Source organism: Lissotriton vulgaris, chromosome 5, assembly GCF_964263255.1.
Source record: "Lissotriton vulgaris chromosome 5, aLisVul1.2, whole genome shotgun sequence".
NCBI lineage: Eukaryota > Metazoa > Chordata > Amphibia > Caudata > Salamandridae > Lissotriton > Lissotriton vulgaris.
In genome coordinates this window covers 162,332,479-162,360,311 of record NC_141693.1, presented here as the reverse complement: position 1 = coordinate 162,360,311, position 27,833 = coordinate 162,332,479, and positions in this window count along the sequence as shown.

Genomic DNA, 27,833 nt, shown 5'->3' with positions numbered 1-27,833 from the left:
TGCATACTGGTGTACAGAAGTGTCATAAGTTTACAGGGTGAAGGATTTGATAAAAATTCTTCCAGCACATGAAACATTGGTGGAGCCACCGGGAATGAGGCAAACCTCTCCCACATGGCCCCCCGTATTAAAAAATAAGTAATCCTGTCCAGGAGTCTCGTATGCTCATCGCCCAGAGAGGCATTCAGGTCTATAAAAACCTAATCCGGAAATGCCAGCCCAACTTGTCCACCTGCCGGTTGCACAGCCGCCGGCAGACCCCCGCCTCCCAGTGAAAGGCAACTCCGAGTGTCTCGTTAGAGGCATTGAGGGCACAAATAGAGTGTCCAAACCAGTCCATCGGCGGAGTATTTGCCATGCCCATATCATGCTGCCAACCGTGTCTATCCCTCCCACCGGCGGCTCTGCAAGCGGAACATCACCATAGGTAGTGGATCTGGGTCTGCCAGGTCGCACTAAGGGGCTGCATGCACCAGAAACAGCATCGGAAAAACCCAATGAAATGCGCATTGAGCCTGGACACTTGAATGATACAATTCCATATCTGGCACCCCCAGGCCCCCCTGCTTGAACAGCAGTGTGAGAATTTCCCAGGAGACCCACGGTTGCCCTCCCACCCAAACCAGGGACATCAAGTTGGATCGGAGTCGTTTCTTAAATGCAACCATGAATGGGAGCAGGAGATTTACAAAAATATAAAGGAACTTGGACAGTATCACCATCTTGGCGAAGGCAAGTCTCCCCGTGAGTGAAAGAGGGGGCGCCCTCCAGCGGGAAAGCCAACCTTCAAGCCATTCCATGAGTCTGCCATAGTTGTAGCGCCACAGTTCCTCATGGTCCCTACTAATACTTAAGTATTTCACGGGGGAGTCAGCCCATTTTAGAGGGAATACTAATTGAAATGCAACAGTTACTGCCGTAATGGGGGAGATTATAGATTTCCTCCAGTTGATGTTAATCAGCGAGAGGCGGCCAAAGCAAATGATCTCCCGTATGAGAGGATCAAGATTATCTAAGGGGTGCTGGACGTAAGGAGTCAGATCATCCACATACATTGACTCAAGAACCACCTGAGGCATGAAATCGAGGTCTCTCTGCGCGCGGAACTGTTTCAACTGGGCTCTCAGTGGCTCCATTGTGACCGCAAAGAGGAGGGGCGACATCGGGCACCCCTGTCTAGTGCCCCGGGCCATCTCAACTGGGGGGGAGACAACTCCATTGATCCGCAATCTAGTCGAGGGGGCGGTATATAGCAACACGATTTTCCTGAGAAATACAGGACTCAGGCCTATTCCTGCAAGCAACGAGAAGAGGTAATCCCATTCTAGCGTATCAAAGGCTTTAGTAGCGTTGAGGAACACCGCTGTCGCAGGGAGGTCAGGATTGACCACATGCATTACAGCAAAGAGGGTGCGGAGATTGTGGGCAGTGCTCCTACCCGGGACGAAGCCACATTGGTCCGGACAAAGGATCAGAGGGAGCAAGGGAAGCAGACGTGAGGCGAGAAGCTTTGCGAACATTTTATCATCAATATTATTCATGGAAAGAGGACGATAAGAGTTGCACAATAATGGATCTTTATCCAGTTTTAGTATGGTCACGAGAAGCGCCTCATGAAGGGATGGGGTGGAGGGTGCCCTGCTCCAAGGAGTCCTAGTACAGGTTAACCAGATGGGGCGCGAGCAACGGCACAAACTCCTTATAAAAGGCTGCGTTGAACCCGTCTAGTCTCGGAGCCTTGTCCCCAGGCATAGCACGAATTACAACAATCACCTCCTCTACGGAGAATGGTTTGTAAAATATCTGCGATGGGCATCACTGAGCCAGACCAGCTCAATCGAATCAAAGAAGGAAAGCAGATCCGCTGAGACCCTCGATTGATGCAAGGTATTTATAATGAGGCGTAGAACACCATCATTTCAGTCTGGACAGCGTCCTGCCCAACCAACAACTCATCCTCGCCTGAGCACAGCTCACTAATGTAATCATTAGCCCATTGCTTCCAAAGCAGTCCTGCAAGGGTCCTCCCCGTACTGACGTCACGCGCCTCCTTCCCCAGATAGAGTGTCTCCCTTAGCACAGCCTCCTCAAACTCTTCCAGATTGGACTTAAGCTGAGCGAGGAGAGGAAGGCGACTAGTGTCAAAGTGTTCCTGCTCCAGCAGCCGTATCTCGCCTTCCAGGCACCTTAAGTCCCCACGGAGGGTGCGAAGGATGCCAGCCTGTTTAGCTATGCATTTACCTCTAATTACTGTTTGAAAAATTCCCATAACGTGGATGGAGGGTCCACCGAGCACTTATTGAGCTCAAAGTATTCTGTTATAGCAAGTTACATGTCTTCCCAAAAGGGTATGTAACTGTTACCACAGATTTTTTACAACGCATACCATTACAACGCATACTATTACAACGCAGGTCATTTTACAACGGATACCTTTACAACGCATTACACTACAACTCACATACTATTACAACGCATACCATTACATCGTAAGTATAATTATAGGTAAGTTTATCTTTTTTTATTAACATTTATTAGTGGTATTTTGTTATGGGGTACCATAGGGTTGGGTTTGGGTTTTGGGGTACAGGGGTATTTTTAGGTTTTAGGGTTGGGTTTGGGTTTTGGGGTACAGGGGTATTTTTAGGTTTTAGGGTTGGGTTTGGGTTTTGGGGGGGTATTTTTAGGTTTTAGGGTTGGGTTTGGGTTTTGGGGTACAGGGGTATTTTTAGGTTTTAGGGTTGTGTTTGGGTTTTGGGGTACAGGGGTATTTTTAGGTTTTAGGGTTGGGTTTGGGTTTTGGGGTACAGGGGTATTTTTAGGTTTTAGGGTTGTGTTTGGGTTTTGGGGTACAGGGGTATTTTTAGGTTTTTTGGGTTGGGTTTGGGTTTTGGGGTACAGGGGTATTTTTAGGTTTTAGGGTTGGGTTTGGGTTTTGGGGTACAGGGGTATTTTTAGGTTTTAGGGTTGGGTTTGGGTTTTGGGGTACAGAGGTATTTTTAGGTTTAAGGGTTGGGTTTTGAGGCACAGGGGTATTTTTAGGTTTTAGGGTTGTGTTTGGGTTTTGGGGTACAGGGGTATTTTTAGGTTTTAGGGTTGGGTTTGGGTTTTGGGGTACAGGGATATTTTTAGGTTTTAGGGTTGGGTTTGGGTTTTGGGGTACAGGGGTATTTTTAGGTTTTAGGGCTGGGTTTGGGTTTTGGGGTACAGGGGCATTTTTAGGTTTTAGGGTTGGGTTTGGGTTTTGGGGTACAGGGGTATTTTTAGGTTTTAGGGTTGGGTTTGGGTTTTGGGGTAAAGGGGTATTTTTTGGTTTTAGGGCTGGGTTTGGGTTTTGGGGTACAGGGGTATTTTTAGGTTTAGGGCTGGGTTTGGGTTTTGGGGTACAGGGGTATTTTTAGGTTTTAGGGCTGGGTTTGGGTTTTGGGGTACAGGGGCATTTTTAGGTTTTAGGGTTGGGTTTGGGTTTTGGGGTACAGGGGTATTTTTAGGTTTTAGGGTTGGGTTTGGGTTTTGGGTACAGGGGTATTTTTAGGTTTTAGGGCTGGGTTTGGGTTTTGGGGTAGAGGGGTATTTTTAACCTATTTTTACAAATAATAAAATTGAAATTAATTTAATTCATAATTTTATTAAAAAATTATATAACAAATAATTAAATTAAATAATACATATATAAATATTTACATTATATTTTAAAATTATATATTATTTTTATATACTTACCTATACTTACGTTGTAATGGTATGCGTTGTAAAAGTATCTGCGTTGTAGTGTTTCGCGTTGTAAAGGTATCCGTTGTAAAATGACCTGCGTTGTAAAAAATCAGTTGTAATGGTATGCGTGCTAAAAGTACGCGTTGTAACATCATACATTCTCCCAAAAGACCTGATCACGGAGAGCTCCATCCGGGAGTCTCCAGCTGACGGACCTGCTCGGCGTGTCGGGCAACGTGAACTCCAGCAACACTGGGGCGTGCTCCGAAAGGGTGCGTGCGATGTGCATACAGTGTCGAACCCAGGTATCCACTCCCTGGGGGATGAGCCAATAATCTTTACTGGACCATGTGGGGCCCGCCGTGGAAATGCAGGTGTCCTCAAGGCCAAGCGGGTGGAGCCGACACCAGATATCCATCATGCCATAGTCCTCCATCAACACAAGGAGCTGCGCCACAGCTCAAGTGTGGGGCCAGCGCGAACCTCCCAATCTGTCCCTGTCAGAAATAAGCATTATGTTGAAATCCCCACCCCACAGCACTGCCCCCAGACCTAGAGATTTCACAAACCTCCAAACTTCGCTAAAATACTGGGGATCATCATCATTGAACCCATATACCGACACCAGTCTAACAGGGCACCTGCCCAGAGTTCCCGAGACCATAACATAGCAACCCTGGGGGTCCAGGACAGTTTCACGCGTGTGCCAAGGAAGGCCCTTTTGAAGAACAATGGCTGTGCCCTGTGCGTAGTTAGGATATCCTGCAATGAATTGTTCACCCATCCATACCGCCCGCAAGTGCCAGTACGTGTCATGCGTCAGATGTAACTCCTGCAGGAAGCATATATAAGCCTGTGGCGATTCAGCAATGCCGCTTTAAGCTGCACCTTTCTCTAATTGTTCGAGGCCCGCACATTTCAGGTGATAGATGTGAGCCTACGCTTGGTGCTAGATATATCATCCATTACCACAGCACCTCAAGTAGCGGGCAATGAAGGAGAGAGGGGGAGAGAACGCAGAAAATGCACAACTTAAATTGTTGGACCGGAGAGGGGGAAGAAGGGGGAGGGAAGGAGACAAGGGAAATACAGACAAAAATACCACATACAGTACAACCACCACCCACCCAAACCACCCCCTCCAACTGCAGCCACCCAACTAGGCTGAAGAATAGCCACCCACCCCCAACCCGGCTGCAAAGGGCCAACATCAAATCTAAGCATGGGCGGAAAATCCGTTCCGCTCGCGGATTTTGCGGATTTTCGGTAAATTCGCAATCCGCGAGATTCGCGAATTTCCCGCAAAATCCGCAAATCCGCGAGCAGCGGATTTTATGGCTTGCTCGCACTGTTCGCGTGAGTTCGCGGCTTCCCAGTTCAACTTCGCGCCCCGCGAATAAGCGCTAAATTGCAGAAATACGATCTAAGCAAAACTGAAACTACTTACCAGGTTCAAAAGTTCAAGCTCATCATTAGTAGCCATTTCCTGTAGTGCTTCCTGAGGGGCCCCTCAGGGGTTCAGTTGCCTACTTGCAACTATTATGTGACCCTGCTCTGACCCTCAGAATAGTTACACATATGCCACAAAGGTCCTGAATTACAGCTAAGGGAGACAAGCAGGAGCCAGGCTGGAAGTTCAAATCCAGTGACACATTAATCAGCCCCTAATTCATTATTGTCAGTTGGGGCAGGGCAGGTGTTGTAGCTAATTTTGCAACAATGAAAGCACTTAGCAAGTGCAAAAGATCACTAATCAGGAAGCACTAAGGAAGCAGGTGCCAGCTAAAAAAATATTCTGTGACACATTAATCAGCCTCAAATTAATTCAGGTCACTTGAGGCAGGGAAGGTGTGCTTTGCTTTGCCACAATAATGTACACTGGACAACCAGAGGGTGCTGTGATGAAACAGAGGGTGGCATGGGTGGGCCAGAGGGTGGCATGAGTAGTCAGAGGTGGCAGTGGTGACAGAGAGTGGCAGTGATGAAGAAGAGTGTCCCAAACAGGCTGGACATGTAGAAACAACAAGTTCACAAAACTTGCGACCCGACAGGTAAGTTTGCGTTTGCGAAATTGTACAAAACCCTCGCGAACTGGCAGAAACCCGCGCAACACAAAAAAAAATCCGCAAATTCGCGAGAATTCGCGGATTTTGCGGATTGCGAGTTCGCAAATCCGCAAAATTCGCGAAAGCGAGATTCGCAAAATTCGCCCATGCTTAATCAAATCACAACATGGGACACATCCCAGGGTGGTAGCACCAGGAAGCTCAGCGTATCCCAGCCCAAAGAGCTGGGTTGCCTGGCAAGAGCCTATAGGGAGCTCACAATATCAGGCAGGCGGTCATCCCACGCAATACCCAGTGAATACAAATTACCAAATAGAGCAAGTATCAGTGTGGCAAGGAAAAATGGTACACTTATATACAATGGAACCGGTCAAACAAGGGAGGTTGCTGCACAATAATCAGTCATTCTCATTGAGCGTATATCCTGCCAGCACATCGTCATCCACAGTGGTGGCCGGCTTCGATCGTTTAAGAGTGCGGGCGAACTTGGAAGCCACCTAGGGATCCATAAAGTAGGATGTCTTGCCGGAGTGAAACACTCTCAATTGTGCCGGGTATAGGAGAGAGTACTTATTGTCCTGCTGATGTAGCATCCGCTTGACAGGCACAAAGTCACGACGGGCCACCTGGAACAACAGCATGAAGTCCTGGAAAAATAAGACAACATTTCCCTGATATCCGGAGACCGGCAGATCGCGGGCCTTGCGAAGCACCGTGTCCCTATAGTTCAGCAGCTTCGTGATGATGAGGCTGTCCGGGGCACCAGGGGGAGGCCGCTGGCCCAGGGATCTGTGAGCACGCTCCACCACACACACAGATGACAGGGCATCCCCAAAGAGGCCCCGAAGCATGTCCTCAACAGTCCTCCACCGAGTCATTGCACTGGACTAAGGGACTCCCAGAATGAGCAGGTTATTGCGCCGGGACCGTGCCTCAAGGTCCTCATTTTTGGTGCGGATTACCTCTAGTACCTTCTCCATTCTTTGAAGTTTTTCTCGTGTCTCCGTAACCTCATCTTCCAGTGCGGAGGCTCGCTGCTCGACCTCCGCGATGTGCTCATCATGGTTGGCCACTTTATCATTTAGCCAGTCCAGGTGGTTGGACATAGAGTCAATTTTTAAATCAATGGCTGCAAGGGAGCTCTTTAGCTCAACAAACATGGTGCGTATGCTGGGCTCCGGGTCCGGTGCAGACGCCATATTCTCTCCTTCAGGTTAATTGCCTTGGGGGTTTTGCGAAGGTGAAAGGAGAGTTTAGGTTGTTTGGCATCGGTTTTGCCCATGATATCCACAGCACACACCGTCCGCCGGTAGGCTAAACACAGAGCAGCGAAAATCAGCACCTAATCTGATTTGGCTAATCCTTCAAGACCTCATCGTCTTCAAAATCAGTTTATTTGCCTATCAAGCAACGACAACCATTTCTCCACCCTCAGTGATGGCAAAACAGGGCATTGAAATGGGCTAACAGAACACAGATTCAAGTTGTTGCCAGAACAGCAGTCAAAAAATGCAAACAAGAAGTAAAGTTCACCGCTGAGTTTTGTCCAGTTCTGCTCCCAGAATGTGGTCTAACCACCTTCTACACACCAGGCTTTGCCTGCATCCTCTCTAGTACATCAGAAAGTAGATGACACATCTTATCATGGACCATGTCATCCATTTAATTGATAATGAGACACCCAGCTCCTGGCACTAACCTGGGCCTGAGATTGAAACCCCCCTCCTGCCCACCTGTCCTCCAGGATCGATGCAAATGATCTCAATGTACCACATTTCACGGCTCCATAGGGTTTTCTTATGCACATTCCAGCCCAGGCATGCCTACACAATGCTGCTGCAGAGACAAAGAGGCCGTCTTGAGGGGGTGCAGTTGACATTACCTTTAGAGAAAAGCTAAGAAAGACCAGGGCGAATCAAATAGATGAAATGTCAAATAACTCAGGATTTTCCAGGCACAATGCTGCTCAATACTTAAGCATTTGCAGTATTTCAAACCAATAGTTCATAACTGAGCCTGGTTAGTTGTACTAAGCCATCATTGCCATGTCGTAGCCATGCTGTAGGAGTTTGTATCTCCGTCATATTGCCAGTGAAAGTGTCCAAATTAAAAACTCCATTATCACTGTCAATATAATTTTCCCTTGTGGATGTTGTCAGCAGAGAACTAATTCTTGAGCTGCCAGTGCTGGCCTGTTCTGTGTGAGCATGGGGAGCCTGCAAGTCCTCTTCCAGTGCTGTGCATCCTGATGTATGTTTTAATCTTTCTGAATAGTAAGACATACTTCCGGAAGACTTTGTCTGTTAGCAGATGTGACCTCCCAGAGTTGCACTGGTGCAGCCCAGGCTGTCCCAGGCATATATGAGTAGGAGCAGCTTTGGACACTGACTCTGTGTTACCTGCTCATTGTGAGGAGGGGAAGTGCAGGTCCAGCCAGTTCTGTATCATTTGTGTTTGCTTCAGGTAGGGCCCCAAATCCAATTGTAATGCTGCAATAGGTAGCTGGATCATTTTTACCTGTCAGTGAATGCAGAAACCTTGTGTTACCGCAAACTATTGAAGTTTGGTAAGTAAGCATTGAAACTGTCTTTGTGGTACCTTTTCAGTGAGTATAGGAATGTTTTGCTAATGATGGCCTGTAAGAGTGTGTAAGTGTTGAACCTTTGGGGGAATGTCGACCTCAGTGCAGTCCCATTTGACATAGGGCCCTACTGAATGAGAACATGTTTGGGTGATTAGTGAGGAGATCCAGATGCCATAAGAGTATATTTGAGCTTCATCCGCTTTGGGACCAAAGTGGATGAAGTTCAAGCGTGAAGACCCATGCAGTCCCATGATAGTTGTAAGAGAAAAGTTAGTGGAGTGAAAACGACTGGGATAGCTTGGGACCCAGCAAAAGGACTCATGGAGAGAGAGAAAAATAGACCAGGATAGACCAAAGTATAGAAATCACATCAGGTACCTTCTGACACTAAATGCATTAAGAAGTTTGACCCCTAGACCTACCCGTCACTCTTCAACAGTCAACTCAGTTCTGCCAAGTATCACGCATCGTGTGTGACACTAACGCATTTCAGTGCGGTGCTCGGCATCACCGCACTGAAATGTATTGTCACGTATTTAGGCATAGCCCCACAGCTGTCACTCAAGCCGTTAGCGCTGCCTAAAACTATTAAAATGGAGTGGCAGCTGGCAGCGCGCACTGCTCTCATTATATAATGCTTAGGGCTCGCTCGCCGCTGGCTGAATTATTAGTGGCTGAAAGTGAAACATTTTCTTGTGTGCATTGAGGACGGGGGTCATGCCCTGCTGATTGAGAGTTAACTTGAGGGAGGGGGCTGGACTACTTTGAGTCTAAACGTCATGGCGCAGCAGCACTGTCTGTGGGCACCGTCGGCCGCCGCGTGGCTCAGCTTCTCAGTCAGAAAGCTGCAGTAAATATTCGAGCCTCAGCTGCGCCGCCGGCGGTGATATAAAATTGCAAAGAGAGCCATACAGGAGCGACCGTTGCAGCAGCAGACTGGAGGACCTGAATGGCCTGGCTCGGAGGACTGAGTAAGCAGGGCGGCAAACGGCAATTGCATGGTGGCTCGAGGCCTGCCGCCTGAGCCTCCCACGCAGAGCTGAGTCGCTGCAAGAATTACTGGCAGAGAAGTACGTGAGAAAGTGGTGAAATGCAGCTAAAACACGGTATGTGCGATTGAACAATTCCTTCAGGCAACCGCGATCAGCAGCTGCCTGCAGTCAGTGACTCAGAAGATTTGTAGTGTCCTGGCGTGGCTGCATGATCTAATGTCGATCGACACCCTTTATTATATAAATAATATAATTTTACTCTGCTCCGTCACGTGCATTCTCCCCTGAAGACTTTCCCTAATTACTAAAACTGCCGTGCCCAGGGAGAGGCTCGCTGAGCTGACCTGTACCTGCTCACTGTCTTCCTCCCTGAGACTTTCTCTAATTACTAACCTTCATTCCCATGCCTCTGAGCTGACCTGTACCTTCTGACCCATCCCCGTGATGGCGTGATCCCCTCCAGTTTTGCTCCATAGGCATAGAGCCGATCACGCTGCACTATGGTCCAGGGGCTGCCTCTCACAGGCCTCTCACAGTCACAGGCCTAGAACAGAAGGAAGCTCTCAGCCGGCCCCTCCTGCAGTCTGAGGGTGAGACGTCCGCCATGGGCTGCGTGCCCACTGGTGCCTGCACATCGCTACCTGTCATCCATCTACTACCCCTTCACCCTGACTGACCCCCACAGAGCTGCCAAGGAATTTTGTTTAATGCATGCAGCCTGCTTTCCGAAAAAATCTACATCCTGTCTGTGGTCTGGTAACCCTGGATCTTTCAGTCAGAAGCTGGGAATGAGCTCAGTGCTAGAGCAATTTGGCTCGGAGGAGAGAAAACTCACTGCCAACTGTCTCTTTAAATGTACAGCACAAAGCAAACATATAAAGGATTACTTGTTGCACTTGAACCATTTCTGCTCACCCCTCCCTGGCAACCTCAATGCTCAATGATAATTTACTTTAGGATGCACAGCGGAACCTGTAGAGCCCATAAAGACAGGGTCCCTTCAGCAAAGATGGAACACTTTTTGTATGACCCACATTTGGGGGTCCACACACACTACTTATCGGAAGGTGCAGGGTGCTCGTCCAGCTTCCAGGCAACAGTACAGTTATTCACAGCAGAGCAGCACATTTGTTTTCCATCCCATAACCGAGATCGTATCTATAAATTACCCAAGCAGGCCAGCGCACCTCTGGCTATATTTACTTTCTGCAATAGCCATGTCAAATGCCTCACATTTGCTTTTCCACTTCCATTTCAGATTTTTGCCCATCTCTCTCACTCCTCCAATATCCCCGATACCCTTTCTTTTTCTATCTCTTTCCCTCTATCAACTCTCTCCTTTTATCTACCTCCTCCCCCCCTCTCCCTACTCCCATTGTCTCCCTCCTTCCCTCTCTTCTACCGCCCCCTATTTTCTTCTTTCTTTTCATCCCTCTCCCTCCACCTTTTACAAATGTATACATGTGTAGTCTGCAGTTAATGGCATGTGATGTCTTAATGAACAGCCTGTAATCTACAGCTTGTTCAAAACAGGCCTGTATAATCTGCAATGTCACTGTCGTTGTAAATGTAATGCTAAAAGAAGGAGAATAGCTAATGGGCAACTGGCTGACGGCCGTGGTTAGAGCTGTGACCAGGTGTGTGTTTCTGTCTCCTCCTTTACGTTTGCGGTGTATTTCTCAAAACCGCCGGGGGTAATTTAAAGCAGGTTTCTGACAATAATAAGGTGTTGGCTATGTTGTATTGGAGAATACTGCGCAAACCTCAGCCTGTGACTGGACAATGCAAAATGGTGCTCGTCAGCCTGTCTGCGCGTGAATCAGCTGAGAGTGTGGCACTTACCCAGCTGAGATGCCTCTGTGTGTAACTTGTTCATGTTGAGGCCTCACAAATCCTTCCTGTTGGGCCAGGTCCTACGTCGACAGAGAACATTTCTGGTGCTTTGCAGGAGTTTTAAGATGTTCCTGGAGTTTGTTGTTGCTCAAATGGGTGTAATTTCTGATATTTATATATGTCCCTCATCTTCATTGCTTGATTTCGCTCGTGAAAAAGTGTCACTCATAATCATTGAAATGTCACTCATAATTACACTGAAAATATTAAAATGTCACACATAGGAATTTGAAACCTTGGCAGCTATGTCAACTATAGCTGCTGGGGCGTTTGGCTGAAGGCAACGAGCGGAAGATATTAAAGTAATAAGGGCTCCTATCTCCTGTTCCTGCCTCTGCCTTCTTAACTCCTAAATAAAATACCAGAAATAGAAAGGTCAGTGCTCGGAATAGCGAATGTAAGCCTTTGGTAGGTAGCTGCGACCTCTGGCTACCCCGGAAGTATATATAGAGGAGCGTTCATCGGCTATTCGAGAGTACGGTTTAAGGGACAGGGGAGGAAGTTTCGGGGAGGAAGTTTCGGGCTGGAGGGGGCAGTGAGAAAGCAGCATGAAATAATGTAGTGTTTTGTACTAGGCATGGCTTTCAAAAAGCATTGACGAAATAACAAGGTTGGCTTTTTCACTCCTTCTTTAAATCGAGGCTATTTTTAAAACAAGGACAGGACTTGATAAGGAGCAGATGGGAAGTGACAGTCCCCTGGGCTGCTTGGAATCAGGTTTTGTAAGAGGGATGTCAGGCCTTTGCCAAGTTAGCAAATTTAGTAAAAAGAAAAATGCATTGTGCTCTCAAAATTCTGAAAGCGGAATTTAGAGGATTTATGTTGCTCAGAAGAGAAGAAGAAAATGCAATTTTGAAATCCTGGCCTTTCACCAAAAGCGACTACTGCGTTTGACGGAGCGTGCTTTGCCCGGCAATCTGTTACAGGCTGTTCCTGTGCACGAGTTGATGTGAGGCTGGGATGTCAGTCTATTCTGGCTGTGTTTGTTGCTGCCTATAATCTGCCACTTCTACGGGCACTTACAGCTGATGTCTATTACCGCTAGCAATCCACCGCTGGTGTTCAGAGGTCTCTTACTGCCAGCAATTTGCTCTGATGGGGCATTTTCAAGCCTGTTACTGTGAGTAATACAGTACAGATAGGGGTATTTGCAATGTTGTAAATGCAATTAATTTGGTACTGATGGGGCAGTTATACGAAATGCCACGTGCAATCAACCTCTTCAAGGCATTTTTATGAATGTTGCTGCAGCAGTGTTCCACTAGCAGGGGCATTTAGGAGGATGATACTGACAAAAATCCAGTACTGGTAAGAGCATTTAGAAGTACGTTCTGCAGCAGCCCGCTACCCATAAGGGCATTGCAAGGGATGTTACCCAATCATTGCTCTAAAGATCAGAGCAATGATAGGAGTGATAGTGGCAGCAGACTGCCACTAGGAGGCGCACTTACAAGAAAGCTAGTGATACCATACAGCTGCTACTGCCAGCAATCTAGGATAGGTAGGGGCTTTTACACGTCTTTTAGCTATCTGCTCCTACTAAGGGCATTTACAATGCTTTTACAGCAAGCAATCCACTCCTGTGGAGACGTTTGCAAGGTGGTTATCAGTATCACCATCAATCTGCAACTGGATGGGGCATGTACAAGTTCTGTTGCCTGCAGTATGGTAATGGTAAGGGCATTGACGATGCTGTTACCGCCATCAGTCACTTCCTGGCATTTAAAAGGCTGATGATCCTAGCAATCATCCATGGGTGGGTGCATTTGTAAAGTTTTTATTGCGATCAAGCGTCTACTGTTACCCTGTCTGCAGACTGCTGTCTGTTACTGGTAGAGACATTGACCAGGTTGCTACTGCCAGAAATGTGCTAAAGGTAGTGGTAGTGACAAAGCTTTTATTGCCCGTAATTTAATGCTATTACTGGCAGTTATGCTAGCAGCAGCCTTCCATTGGAATGATCATTTAAGAGACTTTTAGTGGAGGGAACTTATATTGGAAGGGTCAGGTACAAAGCTGCTACTGCCAATGATCTATAGATGTCAAATGTACTTACAGGAGCGATTACCCTAGTACAGTCACAAGCTCACAACTGACAGTGTCAGTACAGGGATAGTCCTACGAGCGATCTGTGTCCAAAGGTTAAGCATGCTAACTGTTTTTGGCCAATTTCTTTTTTATTTATTAACTAACGGTGCTAGTGCAGTGTACCATGCAGATTTTCCATAGCCCAGGTGAGAAGAAAATCATCATGAATTAAAGACACAGAGGCTAATATTATGCCGTCCTATCTCTCATACACAGCAGCAACAAGGATAGACCTTTACTTAAACACCTAAACATTCTGGAGCACGCATAACAACACAGAACCTACAGCCAACTTATTTCTTTTCTTGTGGTGAATAAGCAAATTCATATCCACAGCTGCATCCAGCACCTTGTCTCGTCTTCCATTTCACTTCCTCTAATTCTCAATCGGAGCTGTGTAAAAAAATAGATTGCCAAATAATGGGTGAGTGAAACCAAGGGGAGGGATAATATTAGCCTCCATGTCATTAATAAAATCATATTTTCCTTCCCGCCAGAAATGTGGAAATTCAGAATGGAGACCGCAAATTAAAAAATCTCTTCTGCCTCTTTTCTGTTTCCATAGAACTTTATGTACATCCCACAAAGACCTAATGTCGAGCCTCAAAACGAGCATTGACCTCAGAACTAGAACTTTTTAGCATTTTGTCAAGCTGGCAATTTTTCCTCAAAACCATGTCCAGGCAAAATGACTGACCTGTACATATTTACTATGCTCTATGATACACCGCTGAAAAATATTTGAATCTAAAAATTTTCAACATGAACTGAAAACAATGAAACAGGATCCATAGCCATTTTAGAAAACAATTAAAAACTTCTCCTACATCATTAGTGAGTAAATCTGGCTAATATTGTAATGGCTCTGGATCATCCACTTCCAATCACAGCAGATTAGAGACCACGCCTGTGACTGCCAAAAGGGTTTCGCTAATAACATGCTTACCCTTTCTTTCTTCAACTTTATCAGTACGCTCTGAATCACTTTGAAAGGCAGAAAGGCATTAGGAAGACTTTTTTTTCCAAACCTGAAGAAAAGCATCTATCACCTTCATATCTGGGCTACAATTGAAGAACACCTGAACCTGCTCATCCAAATTGTTGGCAAACAGATCTATCTTGAAATTACATCATTTCATCTCTAACCTCCTGTACATTTCTCTGTCCAACATCCTGTTGCTTGATCCCTCAAATTCCTTAAATTCCAGTCATTCACTGCGTTACCTAACCCTGGGATATACTGCGCTTGAAGTATACCGTTTCTTTCCAGTCAAAAAAGCAAAACCTTCCATACAAATTCCGCTAGAGACCTTGATTGAGGGCCTGCCAACTTGTGCAGATGGCCCATCATGGACACACTATCCATCCTCAGCCAATGTATATGTGTCTCCTTTTCCTACACAGACCATTTGCCCCTTGTCATCACTGAAGCACATCTCACACCCAGGCACTCCAGGCTGGCATCCGTCGCGATGATCACCTCCAGGACCTCTCCAGACACTGCTCAGCTATTCCATGTCTCCAATACAACTACGTCACTGCCTCCTGACTTAAAACACAGCTTCTCCGAATACTCAACTCATTCTAAAACGATAAGCCTTCAAGCTCAGCAGAACTCTGTAATGCAATTCCCCCTGCAAGGGGGCAGGAACAATTGCATGAATCAAAGTTGACAACAGGCCAAGATGCCTTGCCAACTGACATACTTAAACGCACTCTGCCATTTTTAGTCGCCTGAGTTCACAGGGGATTGTCTTAATTTTCTACATCAGCAACTCTACACTCAGAATAAAACTCGACTTAACCCTGTATAACAAAAACCCAGCTCCTCTATAACGAGAACCACCACTTTTGTATGCTCCATTGATAACTTCGTAATCTGTGCCATAATTAAAACATCATTCAAATCCATTGTCGAATGATTACCTATTGTCCTTTACCAAGCCTTCACTGGTCTCATCACTTTGTGAAACACCATGGAGCTGAGATGATCTTATCTCAAATGAAAACACTTGAACCTCCAAACCTTTTCCTTCCTTTGAACCCTTTGATAATCCAAATGCTATTGACACACACTTACTGTCAAATAAGTATCCTTTGGGCCCGATTCACAGAATTAACTTAAGACAAAATCCTAAACTTACTACTTTGGGTATTCACACAATGCACTTACTACTTTTGGTATTCACAGATTGGATTTACAACTACTAACTTTACGTCCGCACCAGGGCCGGAGATTCCGACCCGGAGGCAGATATGCGGCCCGTAGGTGGGACTTCTGGCCCGTAGGTGGGACTTCTGGCCCGTAGGTGGGGCTTCCGGCCCATAGGTGGGGATTCTGACCCGTAGGGGGGGGGGCATTCTGGCCGGTGGCGGAGAATTAGCCATGGCCGAAATCTCCACCTCCGGAAGGCCAAAAGTAGTAAGTTTAGGATTTTGTCTTAACTTAGTTCTGTGAATCGGGCCCATAGACTAGATTCATCAACCCATCCCTATACATCTGCAAAAACAACAATTGATGGACGGAATGTTGCACAATGGCAAAACATTCACCCCCAGTCACAGATGTGGGTTTAATCCATTGTTATTTTGCTCACCACACCACCCCAGTTCAGACATGGCCATATGCAAATCAGTCTTGACCCTGTGCCTCATGGGAACAGTCCAGCCCAAACTGCCAGGCCATGTCTTCCCTGGACCGGAATCAAGCATCCTAGGACTGGGATCTAGCTATCAGCCGTCATCAGTCAGGATAGCTTGATTTCAGTGGCATGGAGAACACGGGACTCACCTCTGAGCATACCCGTCCCACTCGTGGTGAAAAATGTAAAAACAACAATTGATGGAGGGAATGTTGCACAATGGCAAAACATTCACCCCCAGTCACAGATCTGGGTTTAATCCATCGTTATTTTGTTCACCACACCACCCCAGTTCAGACATGGCCATATGCAAATCAGTCTTGACCTTGAGCCTCATAGGAATAGTCCAGCCCGAACTGCCAAGCCATGTCTTCCCTGGACCGGAATCAAGCATCCTAGGACCGGTTTCTGGCTTGATTCCACATCCAGGCCTGTATTGACCAAAGATGCATCCTCAAATATGTAAAAAAAAATTTGTCAATGTGCCCAACATACCAAGAAGCCAATGCTGGCAATATTTAGGTCCTGTGCCCAAGCCTTTCTTGGATATCGGCCACATATGTTTGGCATCTAACTAAGGGGTAAAACCCAATTTGTATCACAAAGTCAGTCTGAGGCACTCAGATCTCACATATATATTAAGGTCTTTCTTTCTGAATTCAATGTTCCATATACTGAACTAAATGTAAACCTGGAGACCATCAAGGTGAAAGGGGATATTGCACTAACAGAGGATCAAATATAACACTTCTCATGGTCCTCTTTAGGCCCTTTACCCAATCTTCATCCCGTAGGAGTTCCTTTGCCTGATAAGGAACTGAGTCCAAACTTGAGGAACAACTTATCTCTACATCCCCCTGTTTACGACTCGTCACAAGCCATCGCTGTGTAAACCTTTTTCTTGTCCTTTACAGCCTTATCCTAAGTCCATTTTAGAGCAATTGTTGCTTTAAAGTCACTAGGACCATTATGTCCTTTTAATGTTCCATCCCGGAGATGACAATTCATGTAAATGCTTACTCTTTTAAGTTACTTTCATGCCCTCAGAATAGCCCTTTGTATCATTACCGTTTGACTCAACCTCTGAGCAAAATTGCTCTTCACCAGGAACTGCTTCACAAATTTTCTTATCAGTTCCCTCAGTAGGTATTAATTTCTCCACACATGCCTCCTGGCACCTACATAGTTGGTAAGCCAGGGTGAAGAAAGCAAGCTTTGTCAACAAAAATTGGAATTTGTTTATCCAAAATCTTTTCCTTAGATGGATCTGCCAGTTAATTTCAGATCTATTTAAACCGTTTCTAATTCAACAAAATTAACTTTCTCAAACTATATGATAAAAAACAGAGGGCACCCTCTTCAGACTGATCTTCCATGATAGTCTGACAAAAAACACCAGCTGAGGTAACTCTAAATTCTTTTCAACAAGATTATTTGCCAAAATATGGTTGCCACACCCACCTTATGCTCTCAAGATAATAGTGCACAAATACTAAAGATGGTATCTCTGCACACACAAAAACATGATTGTACGGTGTTTCATAAAAGCCCAAAAGATCAAACAAATGAGAACCGTTGCCGTATCTCCTTCCAAATGAGAGGACACCATATACCCACCCATTCCGTCCACTGAAGCCACCCCTCCAGATGAAGATGATGACACTGTGCATTGCCCACCCCTGTCTGTTTCCACAGTATCCCAACACACATGAGCAGAAAGTAAGGTGGGTGGGTGAAAAGGTCAGTGGTCAGTCCCTCTCATGCACCAATGCTTTAAACGGCCACCGACTCATACTACTCCCAGCCACAGAATTAAAGCCAAACATGCCAGTTATAAAGGTAAGAACCAAAGGCCTGCACTCTTATAATTAATGAATACCCTTTACACTGTTAAAGTTCAAAGAACATTTTATAGAATTAAATATTTTGGAGACAAAGCAAGACCCAGGGGTTGTCAGGTTTAGACCCCAGGGTTCAGTAATTCCAGTCATGCTTCTACCCTGGGTTATCTATCCACTTCAGGGGAGCTATTAGCTCTCTGCTACTCCCGGCAGGCAGGTCAGAGTACCTTAGGGCTGCTCCAAAGGCAGCGGTAACATGCTCTTTTATTGCTTGTGATTAGGGGTGTGAAAAATTGGCAAAATTACCTTTTGCAAATTATTTATGCAAAATGGCAAAAAAATTACGTGTAATGAAATCTGGCTTTTGGCACTATATTTTAGTATGAAATGCACCTTTCTATCAATTCAATTCAATTCAGCTCGATTCAGTGCATAAAGAAAAATCCCCACAAAAGCACAAAATTCAAACAGCAACAATTCAATTAATAAAAATCACAATTCATAAAATATAAAGATGGTAATACAATATTTCATTGATGAAATTCTGTCATAGAGGGCAAATATTTATTTATTTTAGAGATATATATGAGGTTATTAAAAGCTTTTACAAATTATCTCTACATAGTTAATCAGGCCTAGATTATGTAATCTACATTCTCATATAGTAATGCTTCCAAATGAGAATAATCTTTTCTTTTTCTAATTGCACATTGTATGTATCTAATGACGGAGTAAATCATTTTTGCATTTCCCAAATTACAAATAAAACTGTAAGCATGTTTATGATTAAAAAGTCAATTAGATAAAAATAAAGGTTTTAAAAACACTTTCCGTATATCTATGTAAAATTTACAAAAAAGGATAAAGTGCATAGTTGTTTGTGCAGATGTTCGATCACATGGGCATTTAGGTAATTTGTTATTCCAATTTTCCATCTTTAGAAATGCTACTAAGAGGTGTAATATATCAAACCTTAACCTTGTTAGGTAAAATCTGTGATGTATATTTTTCACTGATGTTAGATATATGGGTAAGCCAGACACAACCACCCGTTTATGATAGGAGACAGCACTTCCTTTTAACTTAGCAACTCTATCTCTATCATTTTCTACAAATTTAAGATAACTGGCCTTCAGATCCCTTTTACTAAAATCTTGGATATTCGAGGGATTCTTATAATCGAGATCAATTCTACAGCAACTTAATATTTTTGAGATATGCTCCAACCATGGGATTTTCCTGTTACAATCAAGTTTCAGACAATCCATTTTAATTTCTTTCGAAATTTGGATTCATCCTTAGACCATATCCTTTGCCACATGAACAAGCCGGCTAAGTTTATTGAGTCACTTAAATGTGGGACCAATAGCTCTTTATATACTATATGATTTGCTGTAGCTTAGGAGACCGCTAATAATCTTTTAAAACATTTATTTTCTTGAGTTTGTAGTGTAACAATAGATCCTCTTCCCCAAATCGCAGCCCCATAGCAAACCCCAGTAATACACTTGCTCTGATAAAGGCCTAGAATTTCTCGTATGGGTTTGTTACCTAATTTTGTGGCAAATCTAAAAATACTTTCTGTCACTTTTAAAAACTCATGCTATTCAGTTTAATGTGCAAATTCCATCGGCCTGTATCACTAAAAAGCATTCCTAAATATGAAACAGTAGAGACTCTATTTAAGACCACCCTGTCAACTTGATGTTGTTTGATTTTAGGTCTATTTTTTCTAAGCATGGGTGAATTTTGCAAATTCGCAATCCATGAATTTGCGAATTCGCAATCCGCAAAATTCGCGAATTCGTGCGGATTTGCGTATTTTTTTTATTTTTGCGAGTTGGTGGGTGTTCGCGGGGCACTTTGCGTGTTCGCGGGTGTTCGCGAGGTGCTTTGCGTTTTCGCGGGTTTTTCTTTTTGCCTGGTTAATCACTGCCACCCTCTAGTTTTTTATGCCCATCTACCCTCTGTACCACTCGTTTCAGTGCCCTTCTGCCCTCTGCCCCACTAATTTTTTGTCCCTTTCTGCCCTCTGTCCCACTTTTGTGCCCTTCTACCCTCAGCCCCACTTAGAATGCGCCGGCAAGCTGCCAGCGCCATTCTAAAATAGCTACAAATAGCTTCAACAGGAAGCACTAATAGATAAAGTAAAGCAGGTGCTCGAGTTGAAGGTCAAATTAAGTTACACAATCATTAATCACCCCAAGTTTGGGGTGATTAATGATTGTGTAACTGAATTTGAGCAGCACCTGCTTTACTTTATCTTTTAGAGCTTCCTGTTGAAGCTGACTTTTGTAACTATTTTAGAATGGCTCTGGCAGCTTGCCGGCGCCATTCTAAAAGAGTTACAAAAGTCAGCTTGAACTTTTGACCCAAGCCGTTCCGCTCGCGGATTTTTGCGGGAAATTCGCGAATCTCGCGGATTGCGAATTTACCGAAAATCCGCAAAATCCGCGAGTGGAACGGATTTTCCGCCCATGCTTAAGTTTTTGTCACAAGTCATCACAAAGGTTTTTTTTTTAAGTTTAGCTGTAAGCTTTTATCAGTCATAAATCTAACAAAGTTGTCAATTAAATGTTGCAGCCCATTTGCTGTCCTTGAAATTAGGACAGCATTGTCTGCATATAAGAGGACTGGTGTCGGGCGCATACCCACTTTTGGTGCATCTACTGGTAATGATTGAAAAAAAGGAATCAACACTATTAATATAGAGAGAAAATAAAAAAAGGTGCTAAGACACAACCTTGTTTTATGCCACGTGTAACTCTAAAAGCTGAAGTACATTCTCCCTTTTTTCCGTAGCGTACCCTGGCAATTAAAAAGTTATAGATCTGGGACAGATAGTTAATCATTTCTATGGGTGCGCCTTGTTCCTTTAGGGTTTGCCATAATGTTTGATGGTTAACCAGGTCAAAGGCACTGGTGAGGTTTACAAAGCACAGGTGTAACACCCCTTCCTTTGCTAGGGTATATTTTCCTATTAGTAAATCTAAATTCAGGCATTGTTCAACCATATCAATACCTCTTCTGAATCCATACTGGGCATCCGATAAGATATTACATTCGGTTGCCCAGTTTTTGAGTCTTTCTAACAGAATGCAACCCATCACTTTAAAGGAAAAATCCAGAAGAGATATCGGTCGGTAACAATTTGCCATTCCCCTATCCCCTTTTTTAAAAATGGGTACGATAATGCTCTCTATCCATGTTACGGGTAAGACGCCTTTTAAGGTTGCATTAAAGGCGGTCTTTAAAATAGAAATTAAAAAAAACATATTAGACTTAAAAACGTCAATTGGCACACCATCAGCTCCAGACGCTTTGCAATTTGCACTTTTTCCAGTGCAGTTTTTATCTCCTCTTTAGTTATTGGGGCCATTCCAACTGGTTCTATAGTTATGGGCTTATATACATTAGTGTTAATACTTTTTATATCGCCTGGTTTAAAAATATGCTCAAAATGCGATATCCAAGCTTCCGGGACAATACCTGTATCAATGTTTGCTACAGTATTCTCATTAAAAAAAGGATGATTCACAGTTTTCCAAAACAGCACTTGGCCATTCGTAGCGGATGCTTGGGTCAATGTTGCTCACGCCCCTTTACGTAGCTCTATTTTTGTTTCTACTACTGCCTGTTTATAATCTTTCCTCACAATACGAATCCCGGCATTACCTCTTGGTCTTTGTTGTAATGCCAGTTTCAGGTCTCTATTTAGTTTGGAGCATTGTCGATTAAACCATCGGGGGTTTGTATTACACGTTTGCTTTTTCTGTTTAATAGTAAGCCCTTTAGAAATGCAAGTGGTGATGTTACAAAAAGCATCTATAATAGCAGAGACACTAGAAGTGGCTTTAAGACAAGCATCGATATCGCTTTGTGATTCCCCAATAAACTGTTCCATAAAAGTTACTGGATTTACTACACTCCATTTAATAGATACTCTGTTGTTACCATGGGTAGTGATTTCTTCATCCAATAATTTATCTCTTGTTCTAGAGACAAGATCCATCCTGATTATAACAATTGAAGAGTTATGGTCACTAAAGAGGCCGTTTTCAATATAAGAAGTAATCACCTGATTACCACAATTGTAGGATACAATAAAGTGATCTATATTAGAAGACAACCTACTTCCAACAAAAGAAGGTATTGAAAGTTTTCCATCCTTACCTGTTGGTTCTAAAACAGATAGGTCATACTTATGCATCAAATAATTAAGGGGCAGATGTATCAAACAATTTTTTTGTTGCAAACGCTGCGATTCTGTAAAAAGCAGCATTTGCGAAAAAATTCTCAAAATGGAATGTATCATGTAAATCGCAACGCAATATTAAGGAATTGCAAATGTTTCGAGTCCTTAATATTGGGTAAACATTTAAGGAATCGCAAATTGTGATTCCTTAAATGCTATGTAAGAAGCAAATAAGTTTTGCAAATTTACACTAAGAAATCGCAAATTACCACCAACTTGCAGTTGGTGGTAATTTGCGAATTCTTTTACAAATGCACTTTTTGGCATTTGTAAAGGTTCCATGTGGTGCTCATACATGCCCTTAGGGCATGTATGTGCGCCATATGCGCACACATGTAAATTTCAGGGGTGCAGCAGGGTGTCCTTGAGACACCCTTGCACCCTTGAAAATATTCTCAATTTGCGATTAGCAAATTGCGAATCGCAAATTGAGAATAACTTCCCATTCCTTCCTATGGGCCTCCTGGCCCATAGAAATGAATGGGAAATTATTCCTTAATTGCGATTAGCAATTTACTAATCGCAATTAAGGAGTTTTTAGAAATCGCTAAAAAATAGCGAATTTTTATATACATACCATTTTGCAATTCTCAAATAGCGATTCTCAAAAGATCGCTATTTGAGAATCGCAAATAGGTATTTTTATACATATTCCCCTAATTGTCTCACCATGCCCATCATGTATGAAATGTAGGATCCTATCCCCAAAAGCATCATAATACCCACAGGGATTGCCCACTTCATGAGCACACTTAACACAATTGAAATCACCCCCAAATAAGATTATAATCCCCTTTAACACTCTTCAAAAAATGTCCAACTCATTCTCCAATGATGTTATAACTTTACACTGTGTTTTGTCAAAGATGTTATTATAAAAATTATTTATGACAAATACCTGGCTTTTGTAACGAACGTAGATCCACAAATTGGTAAAATTCGGACATATCAAAGGTATTATTTATGGAAAGAGGTGAAGTGACCGCAATCAAGGTAGCAATACCACCTTTTGCTCTTCCCATACTAGATGGTCTAGCGTAGGTGCTGATCGTCTGAAAGCCGTCTATAAAGAAGGGCTCGGTACACCATAAGAATGAGAATATATTCATCTATCATGTTTAACCATTCTTTGTCAATAAGTTTACTTTTAATACCCGCCATGTTCAAGGTCATAAGTTTAAAAGTATAACCAGTAGATAGCAAAATCCCACCCCTCTCCTGTTCAACCTTTTGTAAATGTGTGATAACATGTAAATGCACTTTAACCCCATACTCTTGTAGTCCCACTTGCTTTTCTTGTTCCTTAATAATGGTCAAATTAATTACTTTAGGGGAATCTTCACTGGCAGACATGTGGACCACTTCATCCAATCCTTCTAGTAGTGTAATCATATACACAGCAGGAGGCCAGGAGTTAGCATCATCACCTCTATTCAATTTCCTATGGACACCCCTTGTCCCTCTAAGTCAATCCACTTTGACACACCTGCGGAGTGGGCAGAATCTGTTATACAGGGGGAGATTAAACATCGATTGGCATCTCTTTTTAGGTCTCGCCTCTCAATGCGCAAGCGCATTGAGCAGAGCGAGACTATAGCGTCTTAAACAGACTTTACCTAACTGGGCGATTTGGTGCTGTGCCCGTGGCTTTTAGGTCAATGCGCAAGCGCATTGACCTAAAATGCGCGTGCACATCATCAAATCGCCGTCTGTTCCCTCAGCCACACTCCTCCCACACCTTTGAAGTGAAGCATAGCTTCACTTCAAAGGCCCCTGCTGCTTCACACCCTCATCGCCGCTCTCCTTGCTCCGCCCCCTGCTGCGGCCGTGTCGCATTTCTCCTCCCCCCAGCAATGCCCTCCGTCTTGTTTTGAACGTCTTCTCCGTGCTTTCCTGTCAGTTTCAGTGCCTTTCCCTTTCTTTTCCTTCATTTTTAACGAGTTCTCCTCGCTTTTTCTCATTATTTTTTCTCATTATTTGAGTGCCTTCTCCTTGATTTTTGCCGCTGCTTTCAACCTCACCGACGAGGATCTGCTTCTTAGGGAAGAGAGTGACATTAGCAAAAAACCCGAAACACAACTTGTCATGTGCCGGCAGAGCCTGTGAACTTGCTGCAACGAGTGCGAGGAAGTTAGTGTGAAATTACATCACTGATGGCGGAGAAATATACTCCCACTCGCCCACGTCTCAGCAGAACCCTAGATTACTGAAAGATGCAACCACTGAGGAGTGTTGTGAGGGAGTCTATGCACGGTAGTGAGGGCTATACATTTTTCTGCAGATTCTAGTTGAATCCGTTCCCTTACATGCGTTGTTGGGAAGTGTAAGGCGCACAGTAATATGATAGTTGGCCTTCCAGTTTGGTAATTAGATATCCGATTTTAACCCTCATTACAAAATCCTAATTGTTAGGTTTTGCATCTTTTTCGTGCACATTTCTAAATTGCGCTCCACATTCTTTTCAAAACTGTTCCTTCTTCTAGAGAACATTGTTAAGACAAGCGCTCATAGAACATGAGTTTAAATGTGTAAACTCTCGAAGGTAATTAAGGAGTTACCACTCTTGAAATGAAAAGGGTAGGGATACTTTCTGCCCTGCGACATTTTCAGGAAACCGATGCGAAAGGACAGAAAAAACAGTTTTTACTTCCCCGCATCCGTCAGTTGGCCAGTCCAGGTAGTGCTGTTTCTTTCCCTTTAAACATTTTAAGTGACCCTTTGTTAAGTAAGACATCGACAGATTGCTAAAGGGTCACTTTCGTGTTTACTTCCAGTGTGTGCAAGGCCCACTCAACTACTAGTGAAGAAACGCACAGCTTCGGCCTTGTCTGCTTAAAGTAATTGCTTTGTAAAATTTGCACTCGATTATTCGCCTTGAATTCGTGTCTCGGACTAATGATTTTTTTTTTAAATAAAAAACTCCTGTCACAGTATGATGACGTTTCTTAGCATGCAGGGCTGTCATATGAACGCTTTATTACAGAGATACTTCCCAAGGACCGCCTCATTCCAGCATATGGCTATCAATGCCATTTGGCTTTCATGTAATTTGGTAGACTGGTTCTCGCGAGATTATACCATTTTGTGATGATTCGGGAACAATCATTGTATCAATTTCCATTAGTATCTCAGCACAGCCGCTATACTCGCTCTGAAATAGCTCAATGGTCAACACGCTGACTGGGGAGACCTGTATCCAAACCTTCATATTATTGGCCATTATCAAAACAGTAACTTCTTCAGTTAATGAACATACTGATGATGTGTGTGTAAACCTGTAGATCCCACAATATGTCCGAAAATTAGCTCAGTAGATAAATGTCTCTCTTCAACTGCTCTCTGTATAAACTGGGGGTCACTTGATACCAGCACACTTTCATCCTCAGCAAAGTGCACAAATGTGACAAATGCTGACAACTGGGGCAGGAGGGGTCTGAATGCCCGAGCCGCCAGTAGTCGGAGATATCAGGCACCCGGTCTGATGACTTCTAGTTCCATTTCGGATTTTGATTCTCCCTACCGCAGTCTCTATCCTGCCCTGCTCCCTGATTGGATCAGGGCCGAACGCGGGAAGTATATATATAATAATAATTAAAAAAACAGCTCTAATACACCCCAGGTATTTCCGGGTTTGCTGTTTTCCACGCATCACTGCTCGGCGATGTTGTTAATGTATGGGAACTTCGCTGGCCTGTTTATTCGTGCCGCATTTATATCTTCCTTTTGTTAGTGGGGGTCCAAGGACGTGTTATTCCATCTTTGAAAACGTCCGTTCCTTGGGTTTAAATGGGGAAAGCGTGGGTCCATGTCCCTTAACTTCAATCACAAGTACGGACGTGGTATTGTTCTATCTTTTCACTTTGGCCCCTATGTTCATTTCATGATTCAAACTACGAGCGGGAGGGCTTCGAAATGTTTCCTACTTATGTCTGGTCTCGTAAAAATGATTTGGTTCCGGAGAGATAGTTCTGTTTTCTTTCTTCCCCCCCCCCTCACCCTCACAACCCTCACTCACCCTCACCCCCTCACACCCCCTCACCCTCACACACTCTCACCCTCACTCACTCACCCTCACACACACCCTCACACCTTCACCAGCATAGCATAACAATACATAGCATAACAAAACACAGCATAGCATAGCATAACAAAAAAAAGCATAGGATAGCAAAACATAGCAAAAGCATAACAAAACAGCATAGGATAGCAAAACAAAACGTAGCATAACAAAACAAAACAGCATAGCAAAACACAACAAAGCATACCATAGCATAACTAAACACAACACAACATAGCATAGCATAACAAAACATAGCATAACAAAACAAAGCATAGCATAATATAACAAAGCATAGCAAAACAAAACAAAACAAAGCATATCATAACAAAACATCGCAGAACAAAACATAGCATAACAAAACATAGCAAAGCAAAGCAAAACATAGCATAACAAAACAAAACATAGCATAACAAAACAAAACAAAGCATATCATAACAAAACATGCATAACAAAACATAGCATACCAAAACATAGCAAAGCATAGCAAAACATAGCATAGCATAACAAAACATAGCATAGCATAGCATAGCATAACAAAACATAGCATAGCATAGCATAACAAAACAAAGCTTAGCATTGCATAACAAAAATAGCATCACAAAGCATAGCATAGCATAACAAAACATAGCATAACAAAACATAGCATAACAAAACATAGCATAGCAAAGCATAGCATAATAAAACATAACAAAACATAGCATAGCATAACAAAACATAAGATAGCATAACAGAGCATAGCAAAACACAACAAAACATAGCATAGCATAACAATACACAAAACATAGCATAGCATAACAAAACAAAGCATAGGAAAGCAAAACTAAACATAGCATAGCATAACAAAACAAAGCATAGGATAGCAAAACAAAACATAGCATAGTATAACAAAGCAGCATAACATAACAAAACATAGCATTAAAAAATACATAGCATAACAAAACATAGCAAAACACAACAAAACATAGCATAGCTTTACAAAACACAACAAAACAGCGCGGCACAACAAAACATATAATAGCATAGCAAAACATAGCAAAGCATACCAAACACAATAAAACATAGCATAGCATACCAAAACATAGCATAGCAAAACAAAGCATAGCATAATAAAACACAACAAAACATAGCTTATCATAACAAAACAGAGCATCATAGCATAACATAGCATAGCATAACAAAACACAGCATAGCATAGCATAAAAAATCAAAGCATAGGATAGCAAAACGTAGTATAGCAAAACAAAACATAGGATATCAAAACAAAACATAGCATAGCATACAGCATCACTCACCACCACCACAGCATCACTCAGGGGCACCACAACATCACTATGCTCTACCACAGCATCACTAAACGCCACATCATCACTCGTTCGCCATCACAACATCACTCAGCGCCACCAGAGCATCAATCTGTGCAACCATTCAACAACAACTGGTTCAAATATGTTCTCTCAATGTTTCAAGCTTTATTACAAATGTAACAAATATGTTAATATTTCACTTCTGTTCTTGGATTTTCGTCACAATAAAATACACTGAACATAATCTTCACAAAAGTTATTTACAAAAGTTTAAGCTATTGCCATTATAAATTACAATACCTTTTATTTAAGTATTAATTATTAAAAAAAATTAAAAGCCATTTTCATTTGTAATATCAATACGTGTAAGTCACGTAAATACAACACATATTGC